At 39.9% G+C, this 27,941-nt stretch overlaps 15 non-coding genes across 15 annotated transcripts; 9 read left to right on the top strand and 6 right to left on the bottom strand.

The window, feature by feature from the left end:
• Positions 1–17,379: 17,379 nt before the first annotated feature.
• trnai-aau (transfer RNA isoleucine (anticodon AAU)) lies at positions 17,380–17,453 on the top strand. The gene has a single exon. It is a non-coding gene; the product is annotated as a tRNA-Ile (tRNA).
• A 611-nt stretch (positions 17,454–18,064) lies between these two features.
• trnai-aau (transfer RNA isoleucine (anticodon AAU)) lies at positions 18,065–18,138 on the top strand. Its single transcript has one exon. It is a non-coding gene; the product is annotated as a tRNA-Ile (tRNA).
• A 483-nt stretch (positions 18,139–18,621) lies between these two features.
• trnar-ucg (transfer RNA arginine (anticodon UCG)) lies at positions 18,622–18,694 on the bottom strand. Its single transcript has one exon. It is a non-coding gene; the product is annotated as a tRNA-Arg (tRNA).
• A 125-nt stretch (positions 18,695–18,819) lies between these two features.
• Positions 18,820–18,893, top strand: trnai-aau (transfer RNA isoleucine (anticodon AAU)). Its single transcript has one exon. It is a non-coding gene; the product is annotated as a tRNA-Ile (tRNA).
• A 1,169-nt stretch (positions 18,894–20,062) lies between these two features.
• Positions 20,063–20,135, bottom strand: trnar-ucg (transfer RNA arginine (anticodon UCG)). Its single transcript has one exon. It is a non-coding gene; the product is annotated as a tRNA-Arg (tRNA).
• Positions 20,136–20,716: 581 nt separating this feature from the next.
• Positions 20,717–20,790, top strand: trnai-aau (transfer RNA isoleucine (anticodon AAU)). Its single transcript has one exon. It is a non-coding gene; the product is annotated as a tRNA-Ile (tRNA).
• Positions 20,791–21,696: 906 nt separating this feature from the next.
• Positions 21,697–21,770, top strand: trnai-aau (transfer RNA isoleucine (anticodon AAU)). Its single transcript has one exon. It is a non-coding gene; the product is annotated as a tRNA-Ile (tRNA).
• A 483-nt stretch (positions 21,771–22,253) lies between these two features.
• Positions 22,254–22,326, bottom strand: trnaq-uug (transfer RNA glutamine (anticodon UUG)). Its single transcript has one exon. It is a non-coding gene; the product is annotated as a tRNA-Gln (tRNA).
• Positions 22,327–22,451: 125 nt separating this feature from the next.
• Positions 22,452–22,525, top strand: trnai-aau (transfer RNA isoleucine (anticodon AAU)). Its single transcript has one exon. It is a non-coding gene; the product is annotated as a tRNA-Ile (tRNA).
• A 379-nt stretch (positions 22,526–22,904) lies between these two features.
• On the top strand, positions 22,905–22,978 carry trnai-aau (transfer RNA isoleucine (anticodon AAU)). Its single transcript has one exon. It is a non-coding gene; the product is annotated as a tRNA-Ile (tRNA).
• A 406-nt stretch (positions 22,979–23,384) lies between these two features.
• trnar-ucg (transfer RNA arginine (anticodon UCG)) lies at positions 23,385–23,457 on the bottom strand. Its single transcript has one exon. It is a non-coding gene; the product is annotated as a tRNA-Arg (tRNA).
• Positions 23,458–24,076: 619 nt separating this feature from the next.
• trnar-ucg (transfer RNA arginine (anticodon UCG)) lies at positions 24,077–24,149 on the bottom strand. Its single transcript has one exon. It is a non-coding gene; the product is annotated as a tRNA-Arg (tRNA).
• Positions 24,150–24,268: 119 nt separating this feature from the next.
• Positions 24,269–24,342, top strand: trnai-aau (transfer RNA isoleucine (anticodon AAU)). The gene has a single exon. It is a non-coding gene; the product is annotated as a tRNA-Ile (tRNA).
• A 1,246-nt stretch (positions 24,343–25,588) lies between these two features.
• On the bottom strand, positions 25,589–25,661 carry trnar-ucg (transfer RNA arginine (anticodon UCG)). Its single transcript has one exon. It is a non-coding gene; the product is annotated as a tRNA-Arg (tRNA).
• Positions 25,662–25,786: 125 nt separating this feature from the next.
• On the top strand, positions 25,787–25,860 carry trnai-aau (transfer RNA isoleucine (anticodon AAU)). Its single transcript has one exon. It is a non-coding gene; the product is annotated as a tRNA-Ile (tRNA).
• The last annotated feature ends 2,081 nt before the right edge of the window (positions 25,861–27,941 follow it).

Raw genomic sequence — 27,941 nt, forward strand, 5'->3', positions numbered from 1 at the left:
GGTTGATTTAGTTTACTGTTGGTAAATGTTTGCACAGTTGGAGGGCACCATAAGTGATACTGGTGTGCAGGGGAGTGACCCATGTAGCAGTTCATTCACAGGCAGCAATGGCTGATTGCTGACAAAAAGGACTTGAGAAATATTCTAGCCTTAGCTCCTGTGGTGAATGAGGCAGAGGCGCTCATATCTGTGCTCCCCTGAAATATTCTGCCTGCAGTAGCTGCTAATGTGAAGTCAAAGGATAACATAGTTGATACAATAAATGTTGGCAAATTAAATCAATTCGGTAGTTAGTTCACTGAACGTGCCGTTTTAGGCGGAGTAGACTAGAAGATAAGTTGATACTATTAAAGATTTTGAGTTAAAAGAACTTTGCATTTAGTGTATTGAACTGAAAATAAACATTTCAGTCTACTAATTATTTAAGTTGAGTTTACTCAACTAACCGGTTTACTCAGAATGTTTAAGAAAACTCAACTCTCCGGGCTTACAATGTATCCTTAGGACTTTATCCTAAACTTTGTAGTTATACATCTGCCAAACACTAGTTTGTAGTACAGCTTTTCCGCTTTGCTTTGCAGCCCTGTCTGATCTGCTAAGCATGACTTCATTCTGCCCTGCAGTTCTGAAAAAGCCCTCCTAATGAGGTATTAAGTGAAGTTCTCTGATTGATTAGCCAGTCAGTTATCTCATTGGCTGTAAGGGTGAACCAAGCCAAGAAACTATACAGATTAATATCTGAGCATGCCTGGCAGGGCTATTCAGTGAATCTGTGTAACTAAAGGACTTGACTCTTATTAGGGATGTTTTTAATCTAAATTCTGAAAAAAAGAAAGAGCTCAAATGACTCATCATTTGCCATTTTTAGGCTATTTTTTCATTTGATGATCTGTTGAGGTTGTGTCTTTCCTCGCACCTCGTATTCTACATCTGAAACATCTTTTTCTTCCTATCAAATATGCATCTACCCCCATAAATCCTCTTGATACACGATCAAGTATTGACTTTCTCTCGCTCACACATTCTGCATCTCTCTCGCTCTCATTGCGGCTCTCCCTTTTCCTCATGCCTGTTTGTATGCCGCTGCTCAATGTGCCGTGACAGAGTAAATGCTGACACCAACACCTGTTCCCTGAAGGTCACCCAAACCTCGCTTTACAACACAAACACTCCTCTGCGTAGAAGCTAAACAACACATAAACTCTTCCACCTTTTTCAGTAACATTTTGATGCGGCCCATTTTTTTGAGTACATTGTGAAAATGTACAGAGCTCACTCTCTCCCATACGCTCTACGTTTATCGTGTGCTTTGAATCCCTTGACTGACGGCTGTCATGCATTATTCATACATGCAACCTCTAACGCTTATGAGGAGTTGTCCTTTGCTCCAGTATTTGTTTACATGTATCATTAACACATCACTCTGCTGGGAGAGAAAACAGCACCCCAGGTCCCTTTTATTAGCGACCCTTCTGCCCACGCGAATGTCACGCCACTGTAATTACCAGCGAGAGGAGAGGCCTCGGGCACCGCTCGCAGTTAAAGTCACTGGAGGAGCTCGAACAATATGTCTGTTTGCTTTTTGTTGTTGCTGTTGTATCTCATTATTTCTTGTCCACAAACAAAATTGACCTTCACGACAATTTCGCCATCATCACAATTACTGAACACACTGTATCACACACCAGCTGGGTAACAAGAAATAGTCGGACGAGTGTTGGAACCATGCAAACAAGGCCAACGGAGAAGCATTGTGGCATTAGGACCGCGACGTGAATTACATGCAAATACCTGTGAAATCTGATGATGTTCGAAGCACTTGTAGATTGTAAAACATCCACTTATAAGAGGAGTGATATCCTGTCTTTCCAAACATTATCTATAACAAGGGCACATGAGCAAAAAAGTTGGGAAAAAGAGAAGTGGGAAACTTTTCCACTTGAAGTACTGAAGATAAGTGAACCTGTAGAGGCGCTGAAGGATGGGTTGAAATTATTTGTTGAGCACAGAGTTTGGATTGGGTGAAGAGGGGAGGGGGGGGGGGGGGGGTCGTGCTGATTCTCATGAATTTAAAGAGACTGCTTTACAGGGTTAATATACATAAACGCCTTCTTAGCAAGCACAGTTTCATATGGCTGTCATGTGGATTTTACAACATGTTTAAATTAATGGTGTTTGTACATTTTTGTTGTCAACTTAACCTTGGTCCTCGAGAGCAATTAGCAGGTTGAGCTTTTCCAACTCAACCTGCTAATTGCCTTGATCAGATGTGTCAGCTAACTGCTGATTGGATAAACACACCTGGTCAAGGTAATCAGTTAGCTGGCACAGCAACAGCAAGCACGCCCCAGAGAGGTTTGGTGGTGGTGGAAGAAAGATGTAACTTGTTTTTGTTACACTTTGTCTTCCAACCAGCAGGTTAATGTAATGTTGACAACAAGGCATTGAAATTGCCCCCTTAACATTGATTCACCTTTCGAAATCAAAACAAAATCTACTATGATTTAATGTTGAAAATGCCTGCTGTGATGTTGAATCTGTTTGGCTGTAAACACTTCTTATTTGTATTGTTGTGTAAATTTTAACTTTGTTGTTAAACATTGTATTCATGATGTGACCTTTTATTACACCCCTATAACAATGTGAAATACAGGAATGCAACAAAAGTACATTACAGTAAATACCTTTTACTGTTATTACGTGTTAGTACAGGTTGCCCTCAGTTCATATCACATGCCAATCTCTCTCTCACTGCTGTGTACTTTCTTTACACCTTCACGATCTACAGCTTAATTAAACTTGAAACATACCTGGGCTTCTGCTGTGTTTCTGGGTCCACCAACAAATGATTAGAAGGTAAATTAACCTTAATTTTACCCCCAATAGTTTGTTCTTCTCTGTCATTTATTTGTTTGCAGGAAGTCACAGTGTAACACAGAAGTCAAAGCATCTACAGTATATTCCTATGATCTGGTTAAAAAGTGCGTACTGATGATAGAAGGACATGAGGATATGACTGTCTGGAACATTTCCACTGTGATCCAGGTATGTTTCTAAAAACCCTCCAGTACCATCCTTAATGTCCAACAGTAATCAGGTCAATCAATCATAGCTTTAAGAACATCCACTATCAAATAATCTGATATGGCCTATGAGGTTTTGAGACAAGCAATTGAAATGGAAATTATGTAATACAATATTTAAATCTAGGCTAAAAGTAATACAATTTATCTTACAAGTCTTGACCAGTTGGATCTGTTTGCTCTTTTCCCTCTACTCAGACATCATTTTTCTCTTTCTTTAGACTTCCATTTACACTGACCTCCAGTCAGGCCTGGCTTTTAGCAGTGTCACATGTTTCTGTGAGGGGAACAGCCTTGTGAGTCTGAGGCCTGCAAGAGTGTCCCAGGGTGTGAGGTTAGAGCAGGTCTGTCTGCCTTCCAAGGACTGTCCCCTGGAGGTGTCAGCAGGGGCCGCTACAATGTCAGCCTGCTGATGACTGCACATCCCTGGGCTAAATGCTTTGTTCCGTGTCGCTGTGGAAGGTTGAGGTGAAAGTCTGGTTCAAGTTTGAAAGCATCATTCTTCTGATGAAGGCTACAGAAAGATCACAGTATAAAATTGAGGGGATATGGATCCTTTCTGATAGTTGGAAAGAGATTAGAACACAATGCAAAAAGACAAGACAGGCAAATGCAAAGTCTAAACGAGTCAAGTCTGAGACAGGACATTGGCATTGATCTGTGTGTAGCACTGTTGTGCCAGGAGCCAGCTGATGATGAAGCTGATAATAAAGCTGATGATAAAGCTGATGATGTCAATATTAAGCTACATTCTATAGACTGCATGCTTTAAAACGCGTCCGTGCAAGACGTTGGTCATATCCATTGCTTTTTTAGTTGACAGTGCCCTTTCACAGTGTGCCCTTGGGTATTATTATTGTTTATGTTTACGTGAATATGATGCTCAATGTGTCATTTTCCATTCCACTTTCTTTATTTGTTGCAAAACAAATTTATCACTAATACACACTTACCACCTGATCTGTTTGTCTGTTTGAAAGACCTGCTAACAGCTGAGAACCCACTCTGTGTTTTATTGATTTTGCATTTATAAATTTCAGCAATTTTATGCAGCAGTAAACTGCCTCAAGGTGAGGGGGAAATCGCTTTCATCCTATCTCCGTTTTGTTTTCGACAGCTTGCTAGGTTAGGGCTCCCGTGTCGAACAGCTTTGCCGTGATTTCAAATGACAAAAGGAGAACAAAGTAAATCGTATGCCTTAAAGAGAAATCAGAAATGATGTGGTGCATTGTTGTTTTGGAAAAGACGATGCGCAAAGTGATTGAACTTGTTTTGAAATAATTACATTCACAATTACAGCCCAAAATGTAAAACCGTTGTCAGGAGCTTTGTGTTCACCTGCTCTCCACCAATACATTACATTCACAAGGAGGGTAGAAATCCGGCTGCATGTTTTAATCAGTCGGTCTTTGTCCGCCTCTCTGTGCAGCGAATGAAAAGTAAGCGAGTGATTTATAGAGACAGGAGGCTGAGGTAGACGGCACAGTTGTTCCTGCTGGAAACTGCAGTGTAAACCTTTCTTTGAGGTTTTGATAACTGCATTTATTTTTACAAATGTGTTTGTTGGCAGGTCTCTTAAAAATTGTTTTATTCCAGCAGTTTTAACCTAAATTTATGCTTTTTCCTGTCAGTAGACAAATTGCACACTTGGATCAAATGTCAAGAAATAAAAACAAATTTACAAGTGTTATACTTTACACAAATAGCGCCTTCCTAGAGTTAGGGGGCCCACACAGGTGACTGGGGTGCAATCGTGATGTTCCAGCAATGTAATTCCCCCCCAGCTGTACATCTGCCACAGTCAGAACTAAGATGGGTAGATGAGCTCATATGCAATATAAAACTAAATACCATGCCAAATAGTCAATGCTTGTTTCGAAAGTGTGACAGTGGAATGAGCACAAATTTTACAAAATCTCATTGCAGCAAAAACCTATTTCAAAACTACATAAACAAATTGTGTTTTGACCTCAAATTGTGTTTTTGTATATTTGTGGCTATGTTTACAAAACGGAACATTCACGAGAATGATAACTCACTATCAGGACAATTGATAACATTCAGTCTATGTGAAGTTTGAGGGTCATGGATCTTCAGCTTCAGCTTTTTCGCTAAATGTCATATGCAGACATCCACCACATATCGCATACAATTTCATAGAGTTCCTGTTGTTGACTAAAGCTGATAAAGTGAGATGTGAATCTTGAATCTTGTCTGACTTTGAAATTGAGGAATAGTTTTTTTGATACTTAGAGAGACTTGAGTGTTGAGGCGGCCCCTCACTTTGATTGGAAGACATGTACATAGAAACAGTAACTAAGGTGGCAGTTTAGCACAATCTGAATTGTTGTATTTTCTTGTTATTTTATTATAGCATATGTTATAAATCCTAATGTCTGGTAATGATAACAGCTTTTTATAGGGAAACCCAATAGCCTCGATGCAAATGTTTTCTAAAGACAAATTGTAGTTTGCAGGACGAATTAAAACGATTCACTGATAATTGTAGCCCCAAACAAACTCTTGCTTACAAAATATCGACTGATGTAGTGATTTAAATTAATCCTGTCATGTTTTCAATTACACAGCACGCTCAAGTTTTCCTACTTGGCCTGCTCCCACAAATAGGGTTTCTTCATGAGCAAGTCGGTATTGAGCAGTTAAAATGTGTGAAATTGAATAGTTTCATCTCATTTGTGCGAGTGGAGTATTTGGAGATCAAAGTATAAATTTGGGGAAATGAAATCTGTACTGATGGTAGTTTTCACCTGTACTTACATTACCTTCAGGAAATAACATGATATGAAAATATTCAACCTTTGAATTTTTTTTTCCAGGATCACATTTTAATTCCATTTGCTGAAATTCATTCCATGCTGCATTGCTTCACAGGCAGATTTTGAAATATCCTGCTCATATCTGTCCTGTCACCTCATTTTCACTTTTCTACTACTTATGTATTTAGATAACGCTGATATGCGACTTGCACTATACCACAGTCTTGATTGAGTGCTTGCATAATATTCCTCTTTCTTACACTAACTTGTTCACTTATCTGTGCAAATACTGCCTAAAGTATTGAACTATGAGACTGGGATTGGTGACATACACATTCAGATTAAAATACGTAGGATATGACAGATGAAACTGCAGACATATACCAAACAGTCTGCTTCCATCTGGTCAGTCAGAAGTGACCTATATTCTTATGATATAATGCAAGGCTCCCTGCGTCTTCACACAAACACACATCCTCCACCTTCTTTAACTCAACCTGTCGGGTCTGAGCCATCTCGGCATTTAGCAGTGTTTGCCCCAGCTGAGCCCTGGTCCACTTCACAGCTCCTCAGGGGGCATTTCACATAGCCCAGTCTGATCTCCTGCTCTCCAGCTGGGCCTGACACCCTCAGGGGGGAAGAGAGGCAAAGTGGAGGATGTAGAAGGGGTGGGAGCTCTCCTTCAAGAAAACAACGGGGTGTGAAAAGCTCCAGACTCCGACAAGGCGACCCGAGGACCTGGGCGCTGTGTACACACTAGTGCACGTGTCACAACCACGCTTACTGCCACGCATCCACATTCATGCACTTAGATAAAAGTGTAAATGGAAACATGCACAGGGCACTTAAATTGATATGGAAACACTTGTTTGCATAAAAATCAAGGTCACATAGTTTCAAAAAATGGCAACCTCCTTATCAAAAGCTTTCCTGCTAATTAAATGAAAACAAAGAGTTATAAAGGAGCCGTGTCCTAGGGTTAGTGGTTAGTTATTTTGACTGAGTATGTGTTTGTGTGGGAGTATTGAACGCATTTTTTGGCCACCATTTTAGCCTCCTACAGGTAGCTAATGACTGCATTGTATTCACCTCTTTTATTTAGATTCAAAATTAATTTGTACTCTGCACTGCTGCTCCCACACACTGTCTAGTTAACAAAGAGATAGCAGGGCAAAAACAATGTCCTAAACTAAGATCCCAACCTACGAATTTAAAGGGAAACATGGGATCCACTGCTCCCTCTGTTATGAACTTTGAAAATAAAAGTGTCAGGAAGTATTGGGCACTTTGGAGTTTAATCTGTTGATTGTGATATGGAGCTCTGCGTTCTCTGCCTAAGGGATTGATGTTTTTTTTATATACGGAGGATAATCTCTGGTAATCATAATCAGCCCTGCATTTTCTCTTTATCAACACAAGGAAAGCTATTCAAGCCTTATCTCGAAGGCTGTGTTGCTATCGTGTTGGTGTCTCTCTTGGTGAGTAAGTGGTTGTCTGTGCTTTGTGTGTGCCAGCAGGCTTCCTCTCCTTATGGTTTCATTTCAGTCTCAACTATTACCTTAGAAAAGTCAAAGGTACAAATTGGGATTTGACCTTCTTCATCAGTTAGTTTTACACTGTTTTCTCCTGCCTGGATGGTGATGGGCAGGTGACAGGTAGCTCATTGCTAAAACAATGTGCTTTCTGCTGCTGGTGGCAGAAGTGACAAATGCAGGGAAACTGCAGAGTGGAATGTCAGTTCTCTGTGGGCTCCTTGCAATAGGGTTTGCGTTAACTGTGGTAAAAATATATATTACTCTAGATGTAAAACACGTTTCTGTTACAGTGCGCGCATGCCTTATTATCATTGTTGTATATATGAAATTTGTCTGAGGGTCTGGGAGTTATTCTTTTGACCTCATCGTGATAGCCAGCAGCACGTCTCCTCCATAATAGCCAAAGTGGTTGCACCCTCGATTTTTCTACAGTGCTTTTACTCAGAGGAACAGCAGAGGGACTGCATGGCACTTACACATGCAGCTGCTAAAAGCTGCCCCCCATTGACTCTCACCTCTGGGTAACACAGATAAATATCTAGCTTTAGTCTCTGTAGGCAACAACAGAGTGGCTGTGCATGTTTGTGTACAGCAAACAATGATCTCCTTTAGACTGAAATCTAATTCAGATATGCATATATATTAGCATAAAGGCATGCATTAGCATATTAACCTGACCTTATGACTACACTTATGACTATTATAATTAACCACTGAAGATTTGTCAGTTTGAATAAGAAAAACTGTATTAGTGAGTATTATCATTATTATTCAAAGCCTGAAGCAATTTGAGGCTGATCAGTAGCGTTTCAAAGTCGGCGCCTACTGCCTTCACTTGAGGTGACTGTAGCCTTGGGCTTGACTTCTAAATCATGAGGCACCTTCAGCAGAGATAATCTCCACATGCTCTGAACTAAAGACTAGACTCCTGCTTTCACTAGAATATTGTCTACTACTTTGTTTTATCATCAGAGAAAAGTTAATAACTGGGTTGAGGATCATTGTTTACTTACAATATTGTGTGTAGGGAGCAGGAAATATGAAGCTGCCTGTCTCTGTGAGGATTAATGTCGTTAACGTTTTGTGCTGTGCATGCAATTAATGTTTGTTACTCCACCAACCAAGTGACAATTTGCAAATGCACTTTTTTTGACTGCACAAACACACCCCCTTCCACTTCCACCCACCAGAGTCACATTGTTTCTTTGACGTTTTTTGTCAATGCTCTGATCCCTTTTAATTATGGTGGAATTGTTTATCCTGGAGATCAAATTGAGCTTGTTGAGTCTGAGGACGGCTGCCATCCCAGATCAGCGAGGAAGACAAACACGTCTCAAATAGTCTGACAACAAGGGCACCCATGTTAAGACACACTTGCTGCATTACAGACCTGCAGAGGGTGTATTGTGGCTCGTGTGTTCGTCATCCATTTTCATGCAAGCTTCGGACATGTGGGAACGATAACACAGCTCATGAAGCAACACCACTATCTCCCTTGCATTGCATTTAACAGCTTAAAGTGCTATTGGCTATGAGACCGTTATTTCTGTAACAACGGTGAGTGAAATTAGCTGTGTACATAATAATTCTCTGCTGCCTAACAGCCTGGAGGACCACATGTTTAACCAAAGCACCAACCAGTTCAAATATGAACTGACACAGTACTATTCACAAGAAGCTTAGATTTGCTCTGTGCACAACATCCAGCATTCAAATAAGTTCTGTCTTAAAATTGGAATATTTACATATTTAAATTATGCATTTTTAATCCGAAAAGATTAATATTGTTAAAATGCTTACAAAAATATGTGATTGCGTAACTATTGCAGCATTGACACAAACTAAGCTTTTTGTTCTGCTTATGATCTCGCTTGTGTAAATGAAAAGAAAAAGCAATTGCATTCGCACTTGCATTTCCCCATTGGCAGTTCAAGTTCATTCTCCAGTGACTTGTAGTTGCTTTTGAATGTTACAGCTTGATGATCCATGTTCAGGAGACATAATATATAGCGTAGAATCTGTCTTTGATGTTTTGTGCTTTTGAATAAATAATCTAGGGATAGGTTGAAGTTTTAAACATGTGATAATGTAAGAAACAGGATGTTTTTAGAGGCATACACAATCAGCCACTTTATTAGGTACTGTACATCTAAAATATATGATGCAGCTCTGCTATGAATTCTACTTTCACAAACTTTCAGTTTCTCAAATCATTGCAGAGCTGCTGCAGGTAGGGCTAATAAAGCGGAGAGTAAGTCTAATATTCCATTTAATGATTGCGTCCTAATAGTACAGAATTTTTTAGGACCTGTAATGAGATGCTTTGCATATGCACTTAAGTAATCAAGCAGCTGCAGGCTGGGGAAATGCAATCAATTTACCTCCATGACATTAAATCAGTGATGCAGGCATTTTTATTGAAACATCTGATAAGTAATGCTGAAGGTACGGTTTCACTTAAAAGACTCTGTGGTGTTTAATTTTCCATGGTTCGGTCATTGACTCAGCATTTATGGTTGTGCTATCTATTCAAGCTTGGATTGGAATATTTCTTTAAGCTTCTGAAGAAGGTCAGAAAAGTAATTAACCTTGGTCTGTGTGCATCAACAGAGGAACTGAAACAAGAGCGATCACACTCTGTCTCTCTCTCTCTCTCTCTCTCTCTCTCTCTCTCTCTCTCGCTCTTTCACTTTCTAATATACATTTGCACACAGACTTGCATCGATATTAAACACTCTAATAAAGGTTATACATGAATAGACAGATAAATGGAAAAAAGTGATTACACATTCAGAATCCAGGTTTTTTTATGTGATAACAGGAATAAAGACAACATTAGCGCATTGCTCAATGTTCATGAGTCTACCCCTTTTAAAGACTGACAGGTGGATGGACATACACTGACATTTAAATAATAGCACTGTAATCACAGGAAGCAGGAGTAGACATTTCTCCGTTTTGGTCTCACTTCTCATTTGCTGTGCTGTCCATCTTTCTCTCTTTTCTTTCCTAGCTTTTACCTGGCATCTGTCTACAGTATGTGACTCTACCCCTCCCTCTGCTGCTGTTTCACTCTCTGGAGCTGGACAATTTCAATTTAAGAAATTCACACAGGTGTTCAGAAGGTTTTAATGGAGGTGGTATTTCTCCCCAGTCAGCTGAGTTGGCCGCCTAGAGACTTTTTCACGTAGGTTGAGTGATTTCTTGCTGTGCACTTTAATGCTGCAGCCCCTCTTCTGACTCCCTCTCACTTCTCCACTTGCAATTTCACAAATAAGCTTGTTACATCACATAATGCGCCCCTAGCCTTACACAGCAGGCTATTTATTCTTGGATCAAACTGTTAATGTGAACAAATGTTTAAGAGGGTTTTTTTTCTTTCCACTTCCTGGCTTTCATTAATTACATGTGCAGGGCTTAAGAATGAGACCTGGGTTTGAAACACAGTTTCTTTAAGACTTTGTTAGAAAAAGGCATTGGTGTTTGTGGTGGGGAACTGATGATTTGGATACACAGTCTAAGAGGTATTTTTACTCCCACGTGCAGACAAGTTGTTTAGAATGTTTGTGTCATACTGTCATTACTCTGGCCTTTTTCTCTACTTCCTGTGTTATTTTGGTGCTCAGTTTTTGGTCTTTCCTGTGTTGTTTCTGTCAGTCTTAGTTCTAGCTTTACTTCGTCATATATCATCAGTTCCTGTTTTACTTTTGTGACTTCCTGAGCAGCCATATGCATTCAGTCTTGCTTTCTCATTACTCATCTGCTGTAGTCAATCCATAATCAGGTCATGCATTTAAACCCCAGTTCTCACCACAACTCGCCAGCATTCAGCCAGTAAGTCATCCCATTTATCAGTTCTGTCTCTTGTTTGACCGTGTCTTGCATGATCCCTGTCTGTAACCTTTTGGACAGAACCTTGCATGAAGATTGACCGCCATTGCCTGATCCCTGTCTGTACTGTTGCCTGCATCAAGTCTTTGGTTATCGATTTCTGCCTGTCGGACTACGAGCCTTATTAAACCCTCTAAAACTTCATGCGTGTCTGCGTTGCGCGTTTGAGTCCTTCACCTTGCTACCTTGCAATCGCACCCTGATCGGCTGACACATACTGCACATAAGCACAAGGCTTTTGATCACCTGAGAAAGATGGTCACTTTAATGCATCATTTACCAAAAAATGACAACTCTAACCAACAATGAATGCCTGAACACAGCACTCATGGACACTGATGATCACCCAATGAAATGCATGAATGCATATACTACATTCAAAATCTTTCTATGCAGTTTTTTGTCACAACATCTCTGTTAGAGTTTCTGTCCTATCTGCTTTGTTATATAACATCAGTTTCTGTTTGTTTCCTGGTACATGTGTCTAGTAGTCATCGGTTTTACCTGTCTTGTCTTGTCTTATCTTGTCTTGTATTTAAGGTCTTGTGATGTCCGTTGATGTTGGTATGTTCCTTTGTGCCTAGTTAGGTCCATGTACTGTTTTCCTGTTTGTGTTGTCTTGTGTTTGTCAGTATATGTTCCATGTTGTTTGATTTCTTGGTTTAGACCAGTTAATTTGTTTGATTGCATTTGTGATGAGATTTTTGGTTGGCTTTGCCCTATGTGTTCTGTGTTTTCCAAATTTGTAATTCATACTAGTTAGTTTGTAGTCCTGCATTTTAGCAGTGGTTGAGCTGTTATAGTTTTTGGTTGGTTATGTTTAGCTAATATTTCCTGCTTGTCTTTGTCGCTCAACTTGTTTTTTTAATTTTTATATAATTTAATTAAAATATTTATTTATATTATTATATGGGGCGCTGCATTTGGGTCCCCCTGTTATTGATAATATAAGCATTTTTTGTGTCTGTCATGTTCAAAACATAGTCATGCTACACAAAGAATATGGCTATACAATACAATCTAAGTAAAATACATTTACAATGCCTCATGTTATTTAAAGGGACAATTCTGATAAGGTTTGGTATTTGTGAATAAAATCAGATACTTTGTGGCAAATTTGCAGGGAAATGTGTTATGTACAGTGTAATATGTTTTTTATTATCTGTTTGTTTTCCTTTACTGATATAGTATATATAGAACTGTAATGTGGTATTTTCTGAAAGAGTGAATCTTATCTTAACATTTTATTCCTAATTATATTTATCCTCAGACTAGTTTTGCTTTTCGCTCTAGCAGAAATACAAACTTCAGCCTCCTGGGTCTCTTTTTTGAGAAATTTCATGGTGAAAAAAATTCTATTTAGGTTGGTATTGTTTTAGAGTTAGCCAGCATATCACAGTTTCAGCCATTTGTGCAGCAATGTTTTTTTTCTTCTGCATGTGGCGCAGCATGATGAGTGTTTTATTTCTATCTTACCCATCTGTAAATATCTCTTTGGCTTTGTTTGTCCAGCTGGGTAAACAGGTGGTAATGAACATGATGCTGAACCTATGTAAACAGGAGAAGTCAGCTGTAATGGAAAGACACAATATTCTCATGAAGCCTTCTACTTTTTATTCATCAAATTAAACTATTTTCTATTACCTGGATGAACACATGCCATCAGCAGGCTGTAACCTGTGTTCCAGTGATATTTTTTTTCTTGGGTTTAAATATCACTGCCCATCATGTGGTCAGCATAATGCTGAAACCAGCTGTCTCAAATAACAAAAAAGGATATTTAGGTGTCAGGGGACATTTGACTTAGTTTAACTCTACAGAATTACCTGCATACACAAATCACAATTTAACTTTAACAAGAACTGTGCGGTAAAGATTGTGAAGATCATCTCAGCTCAACCACAGAACAATTTACAATCTAAAACTTTATTGCACTCAAAATAATACAACAAAAAATACCCCTTGTCTTGCCTCATCCAAGTTTTAGGGATGCATCATAAAGATTAAAACAAGTGCCATCAAAGGTAGCAGAGCAGCTGTCGATGAGAGACACTAACAACAGCTACCCAGCCTAACAATTAGTCAAGATGAGAATCGTGAGTTCAATCACTACCTTTGAAACATTATCAGCAATGCAGAGCATGTTAGGATCAACAAACACCAAAGACTTGAAGGGACACGTTTTAACATTTGTGTCAACTGATTAAACTGGCAAAATACATTTTCTTGTACTCCAAATGTAATAGAAAAAAAAAAAAACTTAACATAAACTGGACATGAAAGAGCTTTCTAAAACCTTTCAGCGTTGGTTCTCTCCCACAGGCTCCAAAAGGAGCTCCCCGTTTTTTTTGCTGCAGTTTTGAATAATAAACTTTCCATGACACAGTACTTGGGCATCAATCCAAAAAACAAATGTACTTGCCAAAGGAAATCTAGAATTCATAATGATGAGGAATTTTGTTGTTTTATAACAATATTTATTTTCAACAGTAACATAAATAAACAATGAGACTTTTAATTCTGTCCTTTAAACAAACATCAAACCCTGAAACAACACAGCCTGATCCTATGCGATAAAAGAAGATCCATTATCTGTTATCTACACAGATTTTGTATTTTTTATGTAGCAACAGAGTTACACATCCTCCTAATCATGTTCAGAATCAGCTTTAATGGCCAAGTTTGCACAAGACAACCAAGGAACTGTATATGGTCTGACTCCATCTTTGATCGCTCACAGAAAAAACACAATTATATACAATTTTAAATAAAGCCTTCAAACAAATAATAAACAATAAAAAACTGTGGTTTGCTATGTGACATTCAAATGTGGTTTGAAAGTGGTTATTACACATATATTGTTAAATTACACTGAGTCATTGTTGTGTGTATCCGGTAGAGTTCAGCTCAGACACAGCCTGGGGAAGAAGCTGACTCTGTGCCTGGTGGTTCTGGTGGCTATGGCTCTGTGACACCTCCCAGATGGGAGGAGTTTGAACAGTTTGTGTGTGGGGATTGTGGGGTCAGCAGTGATACTGACAGCCTTTTATCTGAGTCTGGCCCGGAACAGATGCTTAATGGATGAAAGCTCAGTGCTAATGATCTTCTCTGCTGACCGGACCACCCGCTGCAATCTGTGTCTGTCCTGCTTGGTGGCTGAACCAAACCACAAAGTGATGGAGGTGCAGAAGACCGACTGGATAATGGACATGTAGAAGTAGGTCAGCAGCTCCTTGGGCAGATTAAACTTCCTGAGCTTTCTCGGGAAGTACAACTTCTGGTGGGACTTTTTGCCGACAGTGTCTATGAGGGGGGGCGACTTCAGGTCCTGGGAGATTGTAGACCCTAGGAGCCTGAATGAGTCCACGGTAGACACTGTGGTATTGTGGATGGTGGGGGGGGGGGGCGTTTTTTCCTAAAGTCCACTGTCACCTCTACATTCTTGAGCGTGTTGAGCTCCAGCTGGTTCTGACTGCACCACTGGACCAGCTGCTCCACTTCCCCTCTGTATGCAGATTCATCACCGTCCTGGATCAGCCCAATGACAGTCATGTCATCTGCATACTTCAGGAGTTTCACAGATGGGTCTCCTGAGGTGCAGTCAATAGTGTACAGCTTTTTACGATAAGATAAGATAAGATAAGATAAGATAAGATAAGATAAGATAAGATAAGATAAGATAAGATAAGATAAGATAAGAAAACCTTTAATAGTCCAGCAGTGGGGAAAATACTTCTCACAACAGCAGTACAGATAATCGAGAATACAGCTACAGAACAGTTTGTGTTGGCACAGTACAAAGCAGTACAGTACGGTTGGCGTGAGTCCATGATGGATGTCAGTTTAGCCAGGACCCTTCTCTCAACCATCTCCTGCACCGTTTCCAGAGTGCAGCCCAGGGTAGAGCTGTACTTCTTGATGATCCTGTCCAGTCTCTTCCTGTCCCTCACTGTGATGCTGCTGCTCCAGCAGACTACACCATACAGGATTGCTGATGCCACCACAGAGTCTTAGAAGGTCCTCAGGAGTGGCCCCCTCACTCCAAAATACCGCAGTCTCCTCAGCGGTTTGAGTCTGCTATGACCCTTCCTGTACACTTTGTAAACCTCTACAAAAGGCTTGTACAGCAATTGATTCATAATAATGGCAACACCCTGATAGTCAATGATACTGAAAAAAATGGAAATATTGCCATGGCTGAACACAGTAATTTCATAGAAAGAGTAACAACATACTGTTAAGTTAACTAAGACTGCTAACTACGAAGGGACTTCAACCCTGAATCTTCTGAACCGAAGTAAGACGCCTTATCCATTAGGCCACGTGGTCATAAAATATACCCTTCTCAGTGAAGTAAAAAATTTGGCCGGTTAGCTCAGCTGTGTGGAGCGTAGTGCTAATAATGCCAAGGCCATGGGTTCAACCCCCATACTGGCCATATTCTCATGCAAGCACATATTTTTTTGCCAGCAATTATGAGATCTGTTGTTTGTCAGTGCTCGGGGTGTAAGATAGGTCTGCTTTAGATCATTAGAATAAAGACATCTCCTTGTGGCATTTCTTGATTATAGATCAGCTGGAATCAGGCAGAAAGTTTTTCACAACATCTATAGTTAATATATTTGCTTAAATCTGATTTTGCGATGATGAAGTTATTGAAAGGTGTCTCATTTAAGCTTGAGAAACGATTTTGAAACGAAACCCCTACAAAAAGCTTGTCCAACAATTGATTCATAATAATGGCAACACCCTGATAGTGAATGATACTTAGATAAATAGCCATGGCTGAACACAGTAATTTCATGGAAGAGGAATAAAAAACTGTTAAGTTCACTGAGACTGCTAACCACGAAGAGACTTGAACCCTCAATCTCCTGATCCTAAGTCAGACGCCTTATCCATTAGGCCACTTAGTCATAAAAAGCACCCTTCTCAGTGAAGTGGGGGAGTAGATCTCTCATGGTACTCTTGACAGAAAAGCCTTTTTATGCATTTGGACACTATATATTGTTTGTAAATACAACAAATGTACATAAAAATGTGGCCGGTTAGCTCAGCTGGTTAGAACGTTGTGCTAATAATGCCAAGGCCATGGGTTCAACCCCCATACTGGCCATCTACTACTGCAAGCAAAAATTTCTTTTGCCAGCAATTATGAGATCTGTTGTTTGTCAGTGCTCGGGTGTAAGATAGGTCTGCTTTAGATCATCAGAATAAAGACATCTGCTTGTGGCATTTCTTGATTATAGATCAGCTGGAATCACGCAGAAAGTGTTTCAAAACATCTATAGGTAATATATTTGCTTAAATCTAATTTTTCGATGCTGAAGTTATTGAAAGGCGTCTCGTTTAAGCTTGTCCAACAATTGAGTCATAATAATGGCAACACCCTAGTGAATGATAGTGAATGATACTTGATTATAGATCAGTTGGAATCAGGCAGAAAGTGTATCACAACAGCTATAGGTAATATATATGCTTAAATCTGATGTTGCGAGGCTGAAATTGTTGAAAGGCGTCTCATTTAAGCTTGAGAAACGGTTTTGAAAAGAATCCCCTAAGATAGGGCTGCTTTAGATCATTAGAATAAAGACATCTGCTTGTGGCATTTCTTGATTATAGATCAGCTGGAATCAGGCAGAAAGTGTTTCACAACAGCTATAAGTAATGTATATGCTTAAATCTGATGTTGCCATGCTGAAAGTATTGAAAGGCGTCTCATTTAAGCTTGAGAAACGGTTTTGAAACGAAACCCCTACAAAAAGCTTGTCCAACAATTTATTCATAATAATGGCAAAACCCTGATAGTGAATGATACTTAGATAAATAGCCATGGCTGAACACAGTAGCTTCATGGAAGAGGAACAAAAACCAGTTAAGTTCACTGGGACTGCTAACCACAAAGGCCTTGAACACTCAATCTCCTGATCCGAAGTCAGATGCCTTATCCATTTGGCCACGTGGTCAGAAAAAAGCACCCTTCTCGGTGAAGTGGGGGACAAGATCTCACATGGTACTCTTGACAGAAGAGGCTTTTTATGCATTTAGACAGTATATATTGTTTGTAAAAACAACAAATTTACATGGAAATGTGGCCGGTTAGCTCAGCTGGTTAGAGCGTGGTGCTAATAATGCCAAGGCCATGGGTTCAACCCCCATACTGGCCATCTACTTTTTCAATCATATATTACTTTTGCCAGCAATTATGAGATCTGTTGTTCGTCAGTGCTCGGGGTGTAAGATAGGCCTGCTTTAGATCATTAGAATAAAGACATATGCTGATGGCATTTCTTGATTATAGATCAGCTGGAATCAGGCAGAAAGTGTATCACAACAGCTATAGGTAATATATATGCTTAAATCTGATGTTGCGAGGCTGAAATTGTTAAAAGGCGTCTCATTTAAGCTTGAGAAACGGTTTTGAAAAGAATCCCCTACAAAAAGCTTGTACAACAATTGAGTCATAATAATGGCAACACCCTTGTAAATGATAGTGAATGATACTTAGATAAATAGCCATGGCTGAACACAGTAACTTCAAAGAGGAGGAACAAAATTCTGTCAGGTTCACTAAGACTGGTAACCACGAAGGGACTTGAAGCCTGAATCTCCTGATCCGAAGTCAGACGCCTTATCCATTAGGCCACATGATCCCAATATGCATGCTTTTTGATGAAGTGGGGGACTAGATCTCTCATGGTACTCTTGACAGAAAGCCTTTTTATGCATTTAGACACTATATATTGATTGTAAAAACAACAACAGTACATGGAAATGTGGCCGGTTAGCTCAGCTGGTTAGAGCGTGGTGCTAATAACGCCAAGGCCATGGGTTCAACCCCCATACTGGCCATCTACTACTACAAGCACATAATTCTTTTGCCAGCAATTATGAGATCTGTTGTTTGTCAGTGCTCGGGGTGTAAGATAGGGCTGCTTTAGATCATTAGAATAAAGACATCTGCTTGTGGCATTTCTTGATTATAGGTCAGCTTGAATCACGCAGAAAGTATTTCAAAACATCTATAGGTAATATATTTGCTTAAATCTGATTTTGCGATGCTGAAGTTATTGAAAGGCGTCTCATTTAAGCTTGAGAAACGGGTTTGAAAAGAATCCCCTACAAAAAGCTTGTCCAACAATTGATTCATAATAATGGCAAAATCCTGATAGTGATATATATATATTTGAAAAGAATCCCCTACAAAAAGCTTGTCCAACAATTGAGTCATAATAATGGCAACACCCTAGTGAATGATACTTAAATAAATAGACATGGCTGAACACAGTAACTTTAAAGAGGAGGAACAAAACTCTGTCAGGTTCACTAAGACTGTAACCACGAAGGGACTTGAACCCTCAATCTCCTGATCCGAAGTCAGACGCCTTATCCATTAGGCCACGTGGTCACAAAAAGCACCCTTTTCGATGAAGTGGGGGACTAGATCTCTCATGGTACTCTTGACAGAAAGCTTTTTAATGCATCTAGACAGTATATATTGTTTGTAAAAACAACAAATTTACATAGAAATGTGGCCGGTTAGCTCAGCTGGTTAGAGCGTGGTGCTAATAATGCCAAGGCCATGGGTTCAACCCCCATACTGGCCATCTACTATTGCTATCATATATTACTTTTGCCAGCAATTATGAGATCTGTTGTTCGTCAGTGCTCGGGGTGTAAGATAGGCCTGCTTTAGATCATTAGAATAAAGACATATGCTGATGGCATTTCTTGATTATAGATCAGCTGGAATCAGGCAGAAAGTGTATCACAACAGCTATAGGTAATATATATGCTTAAATCTGATGTTGCGAGGCTGAAATTGTTAAAAGGCGTCTCATTTAAGCTTGAGAAACGGTTTTGAAAAGAATCCCCTACAAAAAGCTTGTCCAACAATTGAGTCATAATAATGGCAACACCCTTGTAAATGATAGTGAATGATACTTAGATAAATAGCCATGGCTGAACACAGTAACTTTAAAGAGGAGGAACAAAATTCTGTCAGGTTCACTAAGACTGGTAACCACGAAGGGACTTGAAGCCTCAATCCCCTGATCCGAAGTCAGACGCCTTATCCATTAGGCCACGTGATCCCAATATGCATGCTTTTTGATGAAGTAGGGGACTAGATCTCTCATGGTACTCTTGACAGAAAGCCTTTTTATGCATTTAGACACTATATATTGATTTTAAAAACAACAACTGTACATGGAAATGTGGCCGGTTAGCTCAGCTGTTTAGAGCGTGGTGCTAATAACGCCAAGGCCATGGGTTCAACCCCCATACTGGCCATCTACTACTACAAGCACATAATTCTTTTGCCAGCAATTATGAGATCTGTTGTTTGTCAGTGCTCGGGGTGTAAGATAGGGCTGCTTTAGATCATTAGAATAAAGACATCTGCTTGTGGCATTTCTTGATTATAGATCAGCTTGAATCACGCAGAAAGTGTTTCAAAACGTCTATAGGTAATATATTTGCTTAAATCTGATTTTGCGATGCTGAAGTTATTGAAAGGCGTCTCATTTAAGCTTGAGAAACGGGTTTGAAAAGAATCCCCTACAAAAAGCTTGTCCAACAATTGATTCATAATAATGGCAAAACCCTGATAGTGATATATATATATTTGAAAAGAATCCCCTACAAAAAGCTTGTCCAACAATTGAGTCATAATAATGGCAACACCCTAGTGAATGATACTTAAATAAATAGACATGGCTGAACATAGTAACTTTGAAGAGGAGGAACAAAGCTCTGTCAGGTTCACTAAGACTGGTAACCACGAAGGGACTTGAACCCTCAATCTCCTGATCCGAAGTCAGACGCCTTATCCGTTAGGCCACGTGGTCACAAAAAGCACCCTTTTCGATGAAGTGGGGGACTAGATCTCTCATGGTACTCTTGACAGAAAGCTTTTTAATGCATCTAGACAGTATATACTGTTTGTAAAAACAACAAATTTACATAGAAATGTGGCCGGTTAGCTCAGCTGGTTAGAGCGTGGTGCTAATAACGCCAAGGCCATGGGTTCACCCCCATACTGGCCATCTACTATTGCTATCATATATTACTTTTGCCAAACGAAACCCCTACAAAAAGCTTGTCCAACAATTGATTCATAATAATGGCAAAACCCTGATAGTGAATGATACTTAGATAAATAGCCATGGCTGAACACAGTAGCTTCATGGAAGAGGAACAAAAACCTGTTAAGTTCACTGAGACTGCACACCACAAAGGGACGTGAACCCTCAATCTCCTGATTCGAAGTCAGATGCCTTATCCATTTGGCCACATGGTGAGAAAAAAAAGCACACTTCTCAGTGAAGTGGGGGACAAGATCTCTCATGGTACTCTTGACAGAAAAGCCTTTTTGTGCATTTCGACACTATATATTGTTTGTAAAAACAACAAATGTACATAGAAATGTGGCCAGTTAGCTCAGCTGGTTAGAGTGTGGTGCTAATAACGCCAAGGCCATGGGTTCAACCCCCATACTGGCCATCATCTACTGCAAGCACATAATTCTTTTGCCAGCAATTATGAGATCTGTTGTTCGTCAGTGCTCGGGGTGTAAGATAGGTCTGCTTTAGATCATTAGATTAAAGACATCTGCTTGTGGCATTTCTTGATTATAGATCAGCTGGAATCAGGCAGAAAGTGTTTCACAACAGCTATAGGTAATATATATGCTTAAATCTGATGTTGCGATGCTGAAGTTATTGAAAGGCGTCTCGTTTAAGCTTGAGAAACGGTTTTGAAACGAAACCCCTACAAAAAGCTTGTCCAACAATTGAGTCATAATAATGGCAACACCCTAGTGAATGATATTGAATGATACTTAGATAAATAGTCATGCCTGAACACAGTAACTTCAAAGAAGAGGAACAAAACTCTTTTAAGTTCACTAAGATTGGTAAAAACGAAGGGACTAGAACCCTCAACCTCTTAATCCGAAGTCAGACGTCTTATACATTAGGCTACGTGGTCACAAAAAGCACCCTTCTCGGTGAAGTGGGGGACTAGATCTCTCATGGTACTCTTGACAGAAAAGCTTTTTTATGCATTTAGACACTATATATTGTTTGTAAAAACAACAAATGTACATCAAAATGTGGCCGGTTAGCTCAGCTGGTTAGAGCGTGCTGCTAATAAAGCCAAGGCCATGGGTTCAACCCCCATACTGGCCATCTACTAAGTTCACTGGGACTGCTAACCACAAAGGACATGCACCCTCAATCTCCTGATCCGAAGTCAGACGCCTTATCCATTAGGCCACGTGGTCACAAACAGCACCCTTTTCGATGAAGTGGGGGACTAGATCTCTCATGGTACTCTTGACTGAAAGCTTTTTTATGCATCTAGACACTATATATTGTTTGTAAAAACAACAAATTTACATGGAAATGTGGCCGGTTAGCTCAGCTGGTTAGAGCGTGGTGCTAATAACGCCAAGGCCATGGGTTCAACCCCCATACTGGCCATCTACTATTGCAATCATATATTACTTTTGCCAGCAATTATGAGATCTGTTGTTCGTCAGTGCTTGGGTGTAAGATAGGGCTGCTTCAGATCATAAGAATAAAGACATCTGCTTGTGGCATTTCTTGATTATAGATCAGCTTGAATCACGCAGAAAGTGTTTCAAAACATCTATAGGTAATATATTTGCTTAAATCTGATTTTACGATGCTGAAGTTATTGAAAGGCGTCTCATTTAAGCTTGAGAAACGAGTTTAAAAAGAATCCCCTACAAAAAGCTTGTCCAACAATTGATTCATAATAATGGCAAAACCCTGATAGTGATTAATATATATTTGAAAAGAATCCCCTACAAAAAGCTTGTCCAACAATTGAGTCATAATAATGGCAACACCCTAGTGAATGATACTTAAATAAATAGACATGGCTGAACACAGTAACTTCAAAGAGGAGGAACAAAACTCTGTCAGGTTCACTAAGACTGGTAACCACGAAGGGACTTGAACCCTCAATATCCTGATCCAAAGTCAGACGCCTTATCCATTAGGCCACGTGGTCACAAAAAGCACCTTTTTCGATGAAGTGGGGGACTAGATCTCTCATGGTACTCTTGACAGAAAGCTTTTTAATGCATCTAGACAGTATATATTGTTTGTAAAAACAACAAATTTACATAGAAATTTGGCCGGTTAGCTCAGCTGGTTAGAGCGTGGTGCTAATAACGCCAAGGCCATGGGTTCAACCCCCATACTGGCCATCTACTATTGCTATCATATATTACTTTTGCCAAACGAAACCCCTACAAAAGGCTTGTCCAACAATTGATTCATAATAATGGCAAAACCCTGATAGTGAATGATACTTAGATAAATAGCCATGGCTGAACACAGTAGCTTCATGGAAGAGGAACAAAAACCTGTTAAGTTCACTGGGACTGCTAACCACAAAGGACTTGAACACTCAATCTCCTGATCTGAAGTCAGATGCCTTATCCATTTGGCAACGTGGTCAGAAAAAAGCACCCTTCCGGGTGAAGTGGGGGACAAGATCTCTCATGGTACTCTTGACAGAAAGCTTTTTTATGCATCTAGACACTATATATTGTTTGTAAAAACAACAAATTTACATGGAAATGTGGCCGGTTAGCTCAGCTGGTTAGAGCGTGGTGCTAATAACGCCAAGGCCATGGGTTCAACCCCCATACTGGCCATCTACTATTGCAATCATATATTACTTTTGCCAGCAATTATGAAATCTGTTGTTCGTCAGTGCTCGGGGTGTAAGATAGGTCTGCTTTAGATCATTAGAATAAAGACATATGCTGATGGCATTTCTTGATTATAGATCAGCTGGAATCAGGCAGAAAGTGTATCACAACAGCTATAGGTAATATATATGCTTAAATCTGATGTTGCGAGGCTGAAAATGTTAAAAGGCGTCTCATTTAAGCTTGAGAAACGGTTTTGAAAAGAATCCCCTACAAAAAGCTTGTCCAACAATTGAGTCATAATAATGGCAACACCCTGATAGTGAATGATACTTAGATAAATAGCCATGGCTGAACACAGTAACTTCAAAGAGGAGGAACAAAACTCTGTCAGGTTCACTAAGACTGGTAACCACGAAGGGACTTGAACCCTCAATCTCCTGATACGAAGTCAGACGCCTTATCCATTAGGCCACGTGGTCACAAAAAGCATGCTTTTCGATGAAGTGTGGGACTAGATCTCTCATGGTACTCTTGACAGAAAGCCTTTTTATGCATTTAGACACTATATATTGATTGTAAAAACAACAACTGTACATGGAAATGTGGCCGGTTAGCTCAGCTGGTTAGAGCGTGGTGCTAATAACGCCAAGGCCATGGGTTCAACCCTTATACTGGCCATCTACTACTGCAAGCACATATTTCTTTTGCCAGCAATTATGAGATCTGTTGTTCGTCAGTGCTCAGGGTGTAAGATAGGTCTGCTTTAGATCATTAGAATAAAGACATATGCTGATGGCATTTCTTGATGATAGATCAGTTGGAATCAGGCAGAAAGTGTATCACAACAGCTACAGGTAATATATATGCTTAAATCTGATGTTGCGAGGCTGAAATTGATGAAAGGCGTCTCATTTAAGCTTGAGAAACGGTTTTGAAAAAAATCCCCTACAAAAAGCTTGTCCAACAATTGAGTCATAATAATGGCAACACCCTTGTAAATGATAGTGAATGATACTTAGATAAATAGCCATGGCTGAACACAGTAACTTCATAGAGGAGGAACAAAACTCAGGTCAGTGTCAGGTTCACTAAGACTGGTAACCACGAAGGGACTTGAACCCTCAATCTCCTGATCCGAAGTCAGACGCCTTATCCATTAGGCCACGTGGTCACGAAAAGCATGCTTTTCGATGAAGTGGGGGACAAGATCTCTCATGGTACTCTTGACAGAAAAGCCTTTTTGTGCATATCTATATTGTTTGTAAAAACAACAAATGTACATAGAAATGTGGCCGGTTAGCTCAGCTGGTTAGAGTGTGGTGCTAATAACGCCAAGGCCATGGGTTCAACCCCCATACTGGCCATCATCTACTGCAAGCACATAATTCTTTTGCCAGCAATTATGAGATCTGTTGTTCGTCAGTGCTCGGGGTGTAAGATAGGTCTGCTTTAGATCATTAGATTAAAGACATCTGCTTGTGGCATTTCTTGATTATAGATCAGCTGGAATCAGGCAGGAAGTGTTTCACAACAGCTATAGGTAATATATATGCTTAAATCTGATGTTGCGATGCTGAAGTTATTGAAAGGCGTCTCGTTTAAGCTTGAGAAACGGTTTTGAAACGAAACCACTGCAAAAAGCTTGTCCAACAATTGAGTCATAATAATGGCAACACCCTAGTGAATGATAGTGAATGATACTTAGATAAATAGCCATGCCTGAACACAGTAACTTTAAAGAGGAGGAACAAAACTCTGTTAAGTTCACTAAGACTGGTAAAAACGAATTCATAATAATGGCATGATGATGATTCATAATGATTCATAATAATGGCAACACCCTGATAGTGAATGATGTTTAGATAAATAGCCATGGCTGAACACAGTAACTTCATGGAAGAGGAACAAAAACCTGGTAAGTTCACTGAGACTGCTAACCACGAAGGGACTTAAAACTTCAATCTACTGATCCGAAGTCAGACGCCTTATCCATTAGGCCACGTGGTCACTAAAAGTACCCTTCTCGGTGAAGTGGGGGACTAGATCTCTCGTGGTAGTCTTGACAGAAAAGCCTTTTTATGCATTTAGACACTATTTATTGTTTGTAAAAACAACAAATGTACATAGAAATCTGGCCGGTTAGCTCAGCCGGTTAGAACGTGGTACTAATAACGCCAAGGCAATGGGTTCAACCCCCATACTGGCCATCTACTACTGCAAGCACATATTTCTTTCGCCAGCAATAATGAGATCTGTTGTTCGTCAGTGCTCGGGGTGTAAGATAGGGCTGCTTTAGATCATTAGATTAAAGACATCTGCTTGTGGCATTTCTTGATTATAAATCAGCTGGAATCAGGCAGAAAGTGTTTCACAACAGCTATAGGTAATATATTTGCTTAAATCTGATGTTGCGATGCACAAATTATTGAAAGGTGTCTCATTTAAGCTTGAGAAACGTTTTTGAAAAGAATCCCCTACAAAAAGCTTGTCCAACAATTGAGTCATAATAATGGCAACACCCTAGTGAATGATACTTAAATAAATAGACATGGCTGAACACAGTAACTTCAAAGAGGAAGAACAAAACTCTGTCAGGTTCACTAAGACTGGTAACCACGAAGGGACTTGAACCCTCAATCTCCTGATACGAAGTCAGACGCCTTATCCATTAGGCCACGTGGTCACAAACAGCAACCTTTTCGATGAAGTGGTGGACTAGATCTCTCATGGTACTCTTGACAGAAAGCTTTTTAATGCATCTAGACAGTATATATTGTTTGTAAAAACAACAACTGTACATGGAAATGTGGCCGGTTAGCTCAGCTGGTTAGAGTGTGGTGCTAATAACGCCAAGGCCATGGGTTCAACCCCCATACTGGCCATCTACTACTGCAAGCACATATTTCTTTTGCCAGCAATTATGAGATCTGTTGTTCGTCAGTGCTCGAGGTGTAAGATAGGTCTGCTTTAGATCATTAGAGTAAAGACATATGCTTGTGGCATTTCTTGATTACAGATCAGCTGGAATCAGGCAGAAAGTGTTTCACAACAGCTATAGGTAATATATATGCTTAAATCTGATGTTGCGAGGCTGAAATTGTTGAAAGGCGTCTAATTTAAGCTTGAGAAACGGTTTTGAAAAGAATCCCCTACAAAAAGCTTGTCCAACAATTGAGTCATAATAATGGCAACACCCTGATAGTGAATCATACTTAGATAAATAGCCATGGCTGAACACAGTAGCTTCATGGAAGAGGAACAAAAACCTGTTAAGTTCACTGGGACTGCTAACCACAAAGGACTTGAACACTCAATCTCCTGATCCGAAGTCAGATGCCTTATCCATTTGGCAACGTGGTCAGAAAAAAGCACCCTTCTCGGTGAAGTGGGGGACAAGATCTCTCATGGTACTCTTGACAGAAAGCTTTTTTATGCATCTAGACACTATATATTGTTTGTAAAAACAACAAATTTACATGGAAATGTGGCCCGTTAGCTCAGCTGGTTAGAGCGTGGTGCTAATAACGCCAAGGCCATGGGTTCAACCCCCATACTGGCCATCTACTATTGCAATCATATATTACTTTTGCCAGCAATTATGAAATCTGTTGTTCGTCAGTGCTCGGGGTGTAAGATAGGTCTGCTTTAGATCATTAGAATAAAGACATATGCTGATGGCATTTCTTGATTATAGATCAGCTGGAATCAGGCAGAAAGTGTATCACAACAGCTATAGGTAATATATATGCTTAAATCTGATGTTGCGAGGCTGAAATTGTTAAAAGGCGTCTCATTTAAGCTTGAGAAACGGTTTTGAAAAGAATCCCCTACAAAAAGCTTGTCCAACAATTGAGTCATAATAATGGCAACACCCTGATAGTGAATCATACTTAGATAAATAGCCATGGCTGAACACAGTAGCTTCATGGAAGAGGAACAAAAACCTGTTAAGTTCACTAAGACTGGTAACCACAAAGGGACTTGAACCCTCAATCTCCTGATCTGAAGTCAGACGCCTTATCCATTAGGCCACGTGGTCACAAAAAGCATGCTTTTCGATGAAGTGGGGGACTAGATCTCTCATGGTACTCTTGACAGAAAGCCTTTTTATGCATTTAGACACTATATATTGATTGTAAAACAACAACTGTACATGGAAATGTGGCCGGTTAGCTCAGCTGGTTAGAGCGTGGTGCTAATAACGCCAAGGCCATGGGTTCAACCCTTATACTGGCCATCTACTACTGCAAGCACATATTTCTTTTGCCAGCAATTATGAGATCTGTTGTTCGTCAGTGCTCAGGGTGTAAGATAGGTCTGCTTTAGATCATTAGAATAAAGACATATGCTGATGGCATTTCTTGATTATAGATCAGTTGGAATCAGGCAGAAAGTGTATCACAACAGCTACAGGTAATATATATGCTTAAATCTGATGTTGCGAGGCTGAAATTGATGAAAGGCGTCTCATTTAAGCTTGAGAAACGGTTTTGAAAAAAATCCCCTACAAAAAGCTTGTCCAACAATTGAGTCATAATAATGGCAACACCCTTGTAAATGATAGTGAATGATACTTAGATAAATAGCCATGGCTGAACACAGTAACTTCATAGAGGAGGAACAAAACTCAGGTCAGTGTCAGGTTCACTAAGACTGGTAACCACGAAGGGACTTGAATCCTCAATCTCCTGATCCAAAGTCAGACGCCTTATCCATTAGGCCACGTGGTCACAAAAAGCATGCTTTTCGATGAAGTGGGGGACTAGATCTCTCATGGTACTCTTGACAGAAAGCCTTTTTATGCATTTAGACACTATATATTGATTGTAAAAACAACAACTGTACATGGAAATGTGGCCGGTTACCTCAGCTGGTTTGAGCGTGGTGCTAATAACGCCAAGGCCATGGGTTCAACCCCCATACTGGCCATCTACTATTGCAATCATATATTTCTTTTGCCTGC

The sequence above is a fragment of the Betta splendens genome, chromosome 7 (assembly GCF_900634795.4).
Source record: "Betta splendens chromosome 7, fBetSpl5.4, whole genome shotgun sequence".
Lineage (NCBI taxonomy): Eukaryota > Metazoa > Chordata > Actinopteri > Anabantiformes > Osphronemidae > Betta > Betta splendens.